Source organism: Leuresthes tenuis, unplaced genomic scaffold (genome assembly GCF_036924035.1).
Source record: "Leuresthes tenuis unplaced genomic scaffold, fLeuTen1.0.hap1 SCAF_83, whole genome shotgun sequence".
Classification (NCBI taxonomy): Eukaryota; Metazoa; Chordata; class Actinopteri; order Atheriniformes; family Atherinopsidae; genus Leuresthes; species Leuresthes tenuis.
In genome coordinates this window covers 1141-13497 of record NW_027325437.1, presented here as the reverse complement: position 1 = coordinate 13497, position 12357 = coordinate 1141, and the positions used below count along the sequence as shown (strand labels likewise).

The following is a 12357-nucleotide window of genomic DNA, read 5'->3' as shown; positions in this document are numbered from 1 at the left end:
GAAAAGGTAAGAATGCCGGTCCAAACATCATCAAAAACGGGAGAGGTGGTGTTCGGCTGCAAGTAGGTGTGAATGTCCATTAATAATTGCTTTAAAACATGAAAGAAAATTTTCGAATATCAAACCTTACATGATCATTAGCGGGAGAGGAGGTGTTCAGCTGCAAGAAGATGTGAATATCCACCCATAATTACTGAAAAATGGGTAGGAAAAGATGCGAATGTCCAACCATAAATTATCAAAAGCAGGAGTGGAGTTGTTCAGCTACAAGAAGGTATGAAAGTCCAACCATGGTTTGTAAAAAGCGGGTAAGAGAAGGTTCGAATACCCGAATATATACCATCAAAAGCGGAAGCGGGGGTGTTCGGCTGCAAGAAGGTGTGAACGTCCGACCAAAGTTTGTAAAAAGCAGTTAAGAAAAGGTTTGAATACCCAACCGAACATAATCAAAAGCGGGAGCAGAGCTGTTCGACTGCAAGTAGGTGTGAATGTCAGATCATAATTGCTGAAAAATGTGATAGAAAAGACTAGAATGCCGGACAATACATCATCAAAAGCGGGAGAGATTGTTTTTCGGCTGCAAGTAGATGTGAATGTCCAGCCATAATTACTCACAAACGGGGGAAGAAAAGGTAGTATTTCCAGACCACACATGATCAAAAAAGGGAGTGGAGGTGGTTCAGCTGCAAGGTGTGAATGTCTGACTAAAGTTTGTAAAAACCGTGTAAGACAAGGGGCGAATGCCCGACAATGTATGATCAAAAGAGGGAGCGGAGGTTTTCGGCTGCAAGGTCTGAATGTCCAACCGTAATTTGTAAAAATCGGGGAAGAAAAGGCTCGAAAGCCCAACTATACACCATCAAAAGCAGGAGCAGAGGTGTTCAGGTGCAAGAAGGTCTGAATGTCCGACCAATAATTACTGAAAAATGGGTAAGAAAAGGTGCGAATGCCAAATCATACATCATCAAAAGCAGGAGCGGATGTGTTCGGCTACAAGAAGGTTTGAATGTCCAACCATAGTAAGTAATAGGTGGGTAAGAAAAGGCTCGAATGCCCGACTATACACCATCAAAAGCGGAAGCGGAGGTGTTCGGCTGCAAGACGGTGTGAACGTCCGACCAAAGTTTGTAAAAAGCATTAAGAAAATGTTCGAATATCCAACCAAACATAATCAAAAGCGGGAGCAGAGCTGTTCGACTGCAAGTAGGTGTGAATATCAGATCATAATTTGCAAAAAGCTGATGAGAAAGGGTGAGAATGCCCGACTATACACTATCAAATGTGGGAGCGGAGGTGTTCGTCTGTGAGTAGGTGTGAATGTCCGACAATAATTGCTGAAAAATGTGTTAGAAAAGGTAAGAATGCCGGACCATATATCATCAAAAGCGGGAGAGGTTGTGTTTGGCTGCAAGAAGGTGTGAATGTCCAGCCATAATTACTCACAAATGGGTAAGAAAAGGTACTATTGCCAGACCATATATGATCAAAACAGGGAGCGGAGGTGGTTCAGCTGCAAGAAGGTTTGAATGTCCGACTAAAGTTTGTAAAAAGCGGGTAAGACAAGGTGTGAATGCCCGACAATGTATGATCAAAAGAGGAGCGGAGGTTTTAGGCTGCAAGAAGGTCTGAATGTCCACCCATAATTACTGAAAAATGGGTAAGAAAAGGTGCGAAAGCCCAACCGCACATGATCATAAGTGGATGAGAAGGTAGTAAGTAGTGCAAGTAGGTGTGAATCTAAGATCATAATTTGTAAAAAGCGGGTAAGAAAAGGTAAGAATGCCCAACCATAAATTATCAAAAGCGGCAGCAGAGTTTCGGCTGGTATTTATCAATGTCTAGATAGATTTCAACAAAAAACAACGTTGTACTTTGCAGTAAAAGAAAGTGCAAATCAAAAGTTTTAGGAATCCGAGAATAAGCTTATTTTCATGAGTTCTGCACGATTTCGGATTTTATGTATAAAATGAATTTCTTCACGCAAACTAAGTTAACACTGCTTTGTCCTTCATATATACCCATTTCTACATATATTTCAAGCATAAACTTCCTCATACTACCCTGAATGAGAAAGAGCCACACTTGTGATTAAGCCATACCTCCCTTTTGAGGAGTTCTGCATGATTTGGGATTTTATCTATAAAATTAATTCCTTCACTCAAACTATGTTAAAACGGCTTTTACCTTCATATTTATCAATGTCTCAATAGATTTAAACAAAAAAACAACGTTGTACTTTGCAATAAAAGAAAGAGCAAATCAAAAGTTTTAGGAATCCGAGAATAAGCTTATTTTCATGAGTTCTGCACGATTTCGGATTTTATGTATAAAATGAATTCATTCACTCAAACCAAGTTAAAACTGCTTTTTCCTTCATATTTATCAATGTCTAGATCGACTTCAACAAAGAACAACATTGTATTTTGCAGTGGAAGAAAGAGCAAAACTGAAGGATCAGGAATCCGAGAATAAGCTTCTTTTCATACGTTCTGCATGATTTGGGATTTTATGTATAAAATTAATTCCTTCTCTCAAACTAAGTTAACACTGCTTTGTCCTTCATATGTACCCATTTCTACATATATTTCAAGCATAAACTTCCTCATACTACCCTGAATGAGAAAGAGCCACACTTGTGATTAAGCCATACCTCCCTTTTGAGGAGTTCTGCATGATTTGGGATTTTATCTATAAAATTAATTCCTTCACTCAAACTATGTTAAAACGGCTTTTACCTTCATATTTATCAATGTCTCAATAGATTTAAGCAAAAAAACAACGTTGTACTTTGCAATAAAAGAAAGAGCAAATCAAAAGTTTTAGGAATCCGAGAATAAGCTTATTTTCATGAGTTCTGCACGATTTCGGATTTTATGTATAAAATGAATTCATTCACTCAAACCAAGTTAAAACTGCTTTTTCCTTCATATTTATCAATGTCTAGATCGACTTCAACAAAGAACAACATTGTATTTTGCAGTAGAAGAAAGAGCAAAACTGAAGGATCAGGAATCCGAGAATAAGCTTCTTTTCATACGTTCTGCATGATTTGGGATTTTATGTATAAAATGAATTCCTTCTCTCAAACTAAGTTAACACTGCTTTGTCCTTCATATGTACCCATTTCTACATATATTTCAAGCATAAACTTCCTCATACTACCCTGAATGAGAAAGAACCACACTTGTGATTAAGCCATACGCCCCTTTTGAGGAGTTCTGCATGATTTGGGATTTTTTCTATAAAATCAATTCCTTCACTCAAACTATGTTAAAACGGCTTTTACCTTCATATTTATCAATGTCTCGATAGATTTAAACAAAGAACAACACTGTATTTTGCAGTAGAAGAAAGAGCAACACTGAAGGATCAGGAATCCGAGAATAAGCTTATTTTATTATGGGCAAGTGGGAACTGCTTTGTCCTTCATATTTATCAATGTGTATTTGGATTTCAACTTCTTCTACTGCATCTTCTTCACACCTTCTTGTAGCCGAACACTTCCGCTCCCGCTATTGATTGTGTACAGTCGGGTATTTTAACCTTTTCTTACCCGCTTTTTACCAACTATGGTCGGACATTCACACCGTCTTACAGCGGAACACCTCCACTCCCGCTTTTTATGGTGTATAGTCGGGCATTCGAACCTTTTCTTACCCGCTATTTACAAACTATGGTAGGACATTCAAACCTTCGTGTATCCGAAAACCTCCGCTCTCTCTTTTGATCATACATTTTCGGACATTCGCACCTTTTCTTACCCGCTTTTTACAAACCATGGTCGGACTGTCACACCTTCTTGTAGCCGAACACATCCGCTCCCGCTATTGATTGTGTACAGTCGGGTATTTAACCTTTTCTTACCCGCTTTTTACCAAGTATGGTCGGACATTCACACCTTCGTACAGCGGAACACCTCCGCTCCCTCTTTTGATGGTGTATGTTCGGGCATTCAAACCTTTTCTTACCCGCTTTTTCCAAACTATGGTCGGCTATTCACAGCTTCCTCTCCACCATACTTGTATGGTGGGATATTCCAACCAACTTGCATCCGAAAACCTCCGCCCCAAATTTTGTTGATATTTAGTCGGACATTCGCACCTTACCCGCTTTTGGCAAACTATGGCCTTCTTGCAGCCAAACAACTCTGATCTTGCTTTTGATGATGTAAGGTTGGGCATTCAGACCTTGCTTCACCTGCTTTTCACCAAATATAGTCGGACATTCACACCTTCTTGCAGCCGAACACTTCCGCTCCACCTTTTAGTGTTCTATCACACCTTTTTTTTCACCGCATTTTATACATTATGGTTGGAAATTTTCAACCAATTTCATCCGAAGACCTCTCCTCCCGCTTTTGTTAATATATTTGAACTTTAGTTTGACATTCAAACCTTCTTGCAGCTGAACCACCTCCGCTCCCTGTTTTGATCATATATGGTCTGGCAATACTACCTTTTCTTACCCGTTTGTGAGTAATTATGGCTGGACATTCACACCTACTTGCAGCCGAACACAACCTCTCTCGCTTTTGATGATGTATGGACCGGCATTTTTACCTTTTCTAACACATTTTTCAGCAATTATGGTCGGAGATTCACACCTACTCACAGCCGAACAACTCCGCTCCCGCATTTGATGATGTATAGTCGGGCATTCTCACCCTTTCTCATCAGCTTTTTGCAAATTATGATCTGACATTCACACCTACTTGCAGTCGAACAGCTCTGCTCCCGCTTTTGATTATGTTTGGTTGGATATTCGAGCCTTTTCTTAACTTCTTTTTACATATTTTGGTTGGACGTTCACACCTTCTTGTAGCTGAACACTTCCACTCCTGCTTTTGATGATGTATGGTTGGGCATTCACACCTTTTTTTTGCCCATTTTTCAGGAATTATGGGTGGACATTCACACCTTGCAGCTGAACACCTCCTATCCCACTTATGATCATGTGCGGTTTGATTTACGAAAAGTTTCTTTCATGTTTTCTAGCAATTATTGATGGACATGTAGACCTTCTTGCAGCTGAACACCTCCGCTCCCGCTTTTGATCATACATTGTCAGGCATTCGCACTTTGTCTTACCCACTTTTTACAAACTTTAGTCGAACAGTCACACCTTTTTGCAGCCGAACACCATCTCTACCGCTTTTGATGATGTATGGTCCAGCATTCTTACCTTTTCTAACACATTCTTCAGCAATTATGGTCGGATATTCACACCTACTCAGAGCCGAACACCTCCGCTCCCGCATTTGATGGTGTATAGTCGGGCATTCTACAGCGGAAAAGACTCATTCTTATGTTTGGTTAGATATTCGAACCTTTTCTTAACTGCTTTTTACAAACTTTGGTCGGACGTTCACAATATCTTGCAGCCGAACACCTCCGCTTCCGCTTTTGATGGTGTATATTCGGGCATTCGAACCTTTTCTTACCCACTTTTTACAAACTATGGTCGGACATTAAAACCTTCTTGTAGCCGAACACATCCACTCCTGCTTTTGATGATGTATGGTTGGGCATTCGTACCTTTTCTTACCCATTTTGCAGTAATTATGGGTGGACATTCACACCTTTTTGCATTTTAACACCTCCTCTCCCGCTTATGATCATGTGCGGTTTGATATTCGAAAATTCTCTTCCATGTTTTCTAGCAATTATTGATGGACATTCAGACCTTCTTGCAGCTGAACACCTCCGCTCCCGCTTTTGATCATACATTGTCAGGCATTCGCACTTTGTCTTACCCACTTTTTACAAACTTTAGTCGAACAGTCACACCTTTTTGCAGCCGAAAACCATCTCTACCGCTTTTGATGATGTATGGTCCAGCATTCTTACCTTTTCTAACACATTCTTCAGCAATTATGGTCGGATATTCACACCTACTCAGAGCCGAACACCTCCGCTCCCGCATTTGATGGTGTATAGTCGGGCATTCTACAGCGGAAAAGACTCATTCTTATGTTTGGTTAGATATTCGAACCTTTTCTTAACTGCTTTTTACAAACTTTGGTCGGACGTTCACAATATCTTGCAGCCGAACACCTCCGCTTCCGCTTTTGATGGTGTATATTCGGGCATACGAACCTTTTCTTACCCGCTTTTTACAAACCAAGGTCGGACTTTCACACCTTCTCTTAGCTGAACAACTCCGCTCCCTCTTTTGATTGTGTACAGTCGGGTAATTTAACCTTTTCTTACCCGCTTTTTACCATCTATGGTCGGACATTCACACCGTCTTACAGCGGAAAACCTCCGCTCCCTCTTTTGATGATGTATGGTAGGCATTCGCACCTTTTCTTACCCATTTTTCAGTAATTATGGGTAGACATTCACACCTTCTTGCAGCTGAACACCTCCTCTCCTGCTTATGATCATGTGCAGTTTGATATTCGAAAATTTTCTTTCATGTTTTCTAGCAATTATTGATGGACATTCAGACCGTCTTGAAGCTGAACACCTCCGCTCCCACTTTTGATGGTGTATAGTCGGGCTTTCGAGCCTTTTCTTCCCCGGTTTTTACAAATTATGGTTGGACATTCAGACCTTCTTGCAGCCGAAAACCTCCACTCCCTCTTTTGATCATACATTGTCGGGCATTCGCACCTTTTCTTACCCGCTTTTTACAAACCATGGTCGGACTTTCACACCTTCTTGTAGCCGAACAACTCCGCTCCCGCTATTGATTGTGTACAGTCGGGTATTTTAACCTTTTCTTACCCGCTTTTTACCAACTATTGTTGGACATTCACACCGTCTTACAGCGGAACACCTCCGCTCCCTCTTTTGATGGTGTATGTTCGGGCATTCGAACCTTTTCTTACCCGCATTTTACGAACTATAGTCGGACATTCAAAACTTCTTTTAGCCGAAAACATCCACTCCTGCTTTTGATGATGTATGGTTGAGCATTCGCACCTTTTCTTACCCATTTTTTACAAACTATGGTCGGACATTCACACCTTCTTGCAGCTGAACACCTCCTCTCCCGCTTATGATGATGTGTGCTTTGATATTCGAAAATTTTCTTTCATGTTTTCTAGCAATTATTGATGGACATTCAGACCTTCTTGCAGCTGAACACCTCCGCTCCCGCTTTTGATGATGTATAGTCGGGCTTTCGAGCCTTTTCTTCCCCGGTTTTTACAAAATTATTGTTGGACATTCAGACATTCTTGCAGCCGAAAACCTCCGCTCCCTCTTTTGATCATACATTGTCGGGCATTCGCACCTTCTCTTACCCGCTTTTTACAAACCAGGGTCGGACTTTCACACCTTTTAGTAGCCAAACAACTCCGCTCCCGCTATTGATTGTGTACAGTCGGGTATTTTCACCTTTTCTTACCCGCTTTTTACCAACTATGGTCAGACATTCTTACCTTCTTACAGTGGAACACCTCCGCTCCCTCTTTTGATGGTGTATGTTCGGGCATTCGAACCTTTTCTTACCCGCTTTTTACAAACTATGGTCGGACATTAAAACCTTCTTGTAGCCGAACACATCCACTCCTGCTTTTGATGATGTATGGTTGGGCATTCGTACCTTTTCTTACCCATTTTGCAGTAATTATGGGTGGACATTCACACCTTTTTGCATTTTAACACCTCCTCTCCCGCTTATGATCATGTGCGGTTTGATATTCGAAAATTCTCTTCCATGTTTTCTAGCAATTATTGATGGACATTCAGACCTTCTTGCAGCTGAACACCTCCGCTCCCGCTTTTGATCATACATTGTCAGGCATTCGCACTTTGTCTTACCCACTTTTTACAAACTTTAGTCGAACAGTCACACCTTTTTGCAGCCGAACACCATCTCTACCGCTTTTGATGATGTATGGTCCAGCATTCTTACCTTTTCTAACACATTCTTCAGCAATTATGGTCGGATATTCACACCTACTCAGAGCCGAACACCTCCGCTCCCGCATTTGATGGTGTATAGTCGGGCATTCTACAGCGGAAAAGACTCATTCTTATGTTTGGTTAGATATTCGAACCTTTTCTTAACTGCTTTTTACAAACTTTGGTCGGACGTTCACAATATCTTGCAGCCGAACACCTCCGCTTCCGCTTTTGATGGTGTATATTCGGGCATACGAACCTTTTCTTACCCGCTTTTTACAAACCAAGGTCGGACTTTCACACCTTTTAGTAGCGGAACAACTCTGCTCCCGCTATTGATTGTGTACAATCGGGTATTTTAACCTTTTCTTACCTGCTTTTTGCCAACTATGGTCGGACATTCACACCTTCTTACAGCGGAACACCTCCGCTCCCTCCTTTGATGGTGTATGTTCGGGCATTCGAACCTTTTCTTACCCGCTTTTTACAAACTATGGTCAGACATTCACACCTTCTTGCAGCCGAACACTTCCGCTCTACCTTTTAGTGTTCTATGGGGTATTCACACCTTTTTTTTCACCGCATTTTATAGATTATGGTTGTAAATTCTCACCCACTCTTATCCGAAGACCTCTCCTCCTGCTTTGGTTAATATATAGTCGGGCATTCGAACCTTTTCTTACCCGCTTTTTACAAATTATGGTCGAACATTCACACCTACTTGCAGCCGAACACCTCCGCTCCCGCTTTTGATGGTGTATAGTCGGGCTTTCGAGCCTTTTCTTCCCCGGTTTTTACAAATTATGGTTGGACATTCAGACCTTGCAGCCGAAAACCTCCGCTCCCTCTTTTGATCATACATTGTCAGGCATTCGCACCTACTTGCAGCCGAATACTTCCGCTCCACCTTTTAGTGATGTATGGTTGGCATTTGCACCTTTTCTTACCCTTTCTTACCCTACTGATTGCTTAAGATTAAGTTGTTTTTTCTCAAACTACAACATTTTTTTAATTGTTGAAACTTGATTTGAAGTGGATAAATAAGGAGGACAAACAGTTTTGAGTCAGGCTGATAGAAGGAATTAATTTTATAGCAAAATCTGTATTTCGTCATATGTCGAGAGATGCTTATTGCTGAAGAAGTACAAAGTACAACGTTGTTTATCGTTGAAACTTGATTAGACATGAATAAATATGAAGGACAAAGCAGTCTTAACTTGGTTAGAGTTAAGGTTTTATAGGAGAATCCGAATTCGTGCATAACTCGTAAAATAGAGCTTATTTTCGGATTCCTGAAGAATGAGTCTGGTTCTTTCTCATAATACAAAGTTTGTTGTTTATTGTTGAAACTTCATCAGAAGTGAAGAAATAAATGAATGCCTATCAACAAATGTGGGATCTAAACTCTAGTGCTTCCTCTAAAATAATTTCCTTTCTCAATTCAGAAATGTGTGTGTGTAAGTTACAACACCCGTGACACCAAAACGGCTTTCTTTTCTCTCTTTTCTCTACACTCTGCACTGTGAGAACACACACCAAATCAGAAAGGCTTTTTTCTCTCTTTTCTACATTATGGACTGTGGGGACACAAAACCGCTCTCTCTTTTTTTTTTTGATTGTGTGCCAGGGCGTTGTCTCAAGTATTAGATTATGCTTAAGATACGAATGGGTTTATCAGTCACATCAGAATCCATACATACTGATCCTCCCGTAATAAAATGGTCGGATCTTATCAAACACACTTTGTTTCTTGTGACAATCAAGTCAGCGAAACAGCGTATACACGTCAAGACACTGAATCAAGTTTGCCACAAGAACTCATAAGTTTGGCAGTATTGCTCTGCCGTCAGCAATCATACACCCATTTTATTTTCGTGAGACATGTGCAGGCACCTGTTCATCTACTGTTCTATCACTATGAATTAGTTTATCTATTATCAATAAGGATACTTCTACAACTACTATCAAAGTATGTCCAGACTTCTTATGTTGTCAGTTGCTATATATGAATAAGTGGGTAGCTACTGACAAGCATTAAGCATGTCACACAGCCCAAACATATAACATTTCAGGACACACCACACAGTTAACAACCACCGTGAAGTGTCAAAGCCCAAACATGTAACATTCAACAGGACACTTACACAACACATTCAAATCAAACAGTCAGACAACATACAAGAACATATACCCCAGCCGGCATTGCTCCCTGCCTATTTTCCTACAGCTCACTATGTGTGTGCACACCTTTATTCACAAACTCTTCAACTTATACTCTTTTACCGAAGCTGCTACAGCTCGATTGGCCGAATACCGAATAATCCTAATTCGGTGAATTTGACATCTGCCTTACATGTAACAGATTAGCGGTTTAGCAGTTTTAATTTAGTTTGAGTGAAGGAATTCATTTTATAGCAAAATCCGAAATCGTGAAGAACTCATGAAAGTAAGCTTATTCTCGGATTCCTGAAACTTTAGATTTGCTATTTCTTTTACTGCAAAGTACAACGTTGGTTTTTTTGTTTAAATCTTTCAAGACATGGTAAATATGAAGGACAAAGCAGTTTTAACATAGTTTGAGTGAAGGAATTCATTTTATTGATAAAATCCCAAGAGTCTGCTGAGAAAAGAGAGTGAATGCGAAGTAGACTTTAACACGGCTCTGGGAGCGAGCCGAGTGCGGGCTAACCGGGAGAATTGCTTGAAAGAAACGCGACACCGAATGAGCGGTCAGAACAAAGCCTCAATACGGTTTTCCCGTGGTGTTTTTGTTGCTGCCTTGTCTTTTGCACAGAGTAAAAGACAAGGCAGCCATCGAATAGGGCCCGATTGTTCCTACTTGGTCAGCCGAGGAGCAAGGGGGGGGGGGGGGGGGGGGGGGGAGCAAGCGTTTCAACCAAGCAAAGCTCACCATGGGGAAGGTGGCTATGCCAACTAGCCTGATGCCCTGCTCCCGCAGTGACGGATAATCGTACTCTGGTTTCTCTTCATAACGTACAAGTCTTTCACCTTTTACTAAAGACTTCTGTGGAGAGCAGCACTAATGAGTTGTTTCTATTTTTGGCAGGCTTTACCTTTGCGGGTGAAGCCCTTTCTGTCTGTGCAAAAGAAATCTTGTTACTGTGCAGAGTGACTTCTCTGAGTAGAGTCGCCTTACTTGTTGCGACTGTGCCGATGTTCGAAGCTGGAGTGCAAAGTTGTTGCTTGAATGGTGCTTGCTGGAGCGTGCGGGAGTGCAAAGTTATACCATTTAAAAGGGCTGAAGAGTGCTCAGTGCAGCGGGTGGGCGGAGGTGCAAAGTGACACTCTGGCCACCTATGGCCATAAAAAGAACAGGGGTGTTAGCGGACAAGTGCGCATTGTGCCAGGAAGGGCCCTCGGACGTGAACCAGTGGACAGTTGTCGCTTCTCGGCCTTTTGGCTAAGATCAAGTGTAGTATCTGTTCTTATCAGTTTAATATCTGATATGTCCTCTATACGAGGACTACATATTAAATGGATTTTTAGCAATAGGAGTTGAAAAAGTAGCTTGCTCCGTTCACTCCAAGCATTGACCCCGTACTGCAGTGCCGCTGGGAACGGTGCGCTCTTCTCTACTCTTGTGAAAAAGCAAACAGCGGTGCAGGATGCAAGTTTCAGGGAGCCCAAGATGAAACTTTCTTTTAGTCTGCTGAGAAAAGAGAGTGAATGCGATGTAGACTTTAACCCGGCTATGGGAGCGAGCCGAGTGTCGGCTAACCGGGAGAATTGCTTGAAAGAAACGCCATACCAAATGAGCGGTCAGAACAAAGCCTCAATACGGTGTTCCCGTTGTGTTTTTGTTGCTGCCGCTGTTTGCTTTTTCACAAGAGCGCACCTGTTGAGGGGGGCTCTGGGGGGGCCTGGGTGATGGTGGGTCTCAGGCCCGGGCTGCTGCGACTGGTGTGACCGGGTGGTTTGTTTGTTTGTTTTTTGTTGTTGTTTGTTTGTTTTTTGTAGAGGTCCTCCGGAGTGGGGTTGGGTTGAGTGGGGTGGGGGCGGGATGGGTACCTTCTGGGGGTACAGTAGCTCCCAGAATATGGTCGCTGCAGGCCCCGAGCCTGGTGGACATCAGGCCCTCCTGTCCTGTGTTGGCTCCCTGGTAGCGGGGATGCCTATTGCAGCCAGTCCCTGGCTGCCCCCAGTGTATATCCCCATTCTCCCTTCTGGCTCCTGTACACAGCACACACTCACACATGAAGGGTTTTGGGGGCGTGTGTGTTCGGTGGGGTGTAGTGGACTCTGCAGTAGTTGCACTCTGCAGTTCCCACCCCTGTTTTAATTACACCTTAGACATTACTACTTATCAAACACACTCACACACACACATTAGGTCTTGGGGGGTGGTTACACTGAGTGGCATCTGGTGGGCGGGGCTCTTTGGGTATGTAGGCTGCCCAGAGGGCCACGCTCCCAGTTCTACAAGTTTGGCTGCCCCTCAATTTTAATTGCTCACTATTAGAAAATATTGAAGAGCCAGAAGGGT

General features: G+C 42.2%; 2 non-coding genes across 2 annotated transcripts; both read left to right on the top strand.

Annotated features, from left to right (window-relative positions):
* The first annotated feature begins 10824 nt into the window (after positions 1 to 10824).
* LOC140286339 (U5 spliceosomal RNA) lies at positions 10825 to 10938 on the top strand. Its single transcript, XR_011911176.1, has one exon. It is a non-coding gene; the product is annotated as a U5 spliceosomal RNA (small nuclear RNA).
* A 316-nt stretch (positions 10939 to 11254) lies between these two features.
* LOC140286295 (U2 spliceosomal RNA) lies at positions 11255 to 11445 on the top strand. Its single transcript, XR_011911136.1, has one exon. It is a non-coding gene; the product is annotated as a U2 spliceosomal RNA (small nuclear RNA).
* Positions 11446 to 12357: the final 912 nt, after the last annotated feature.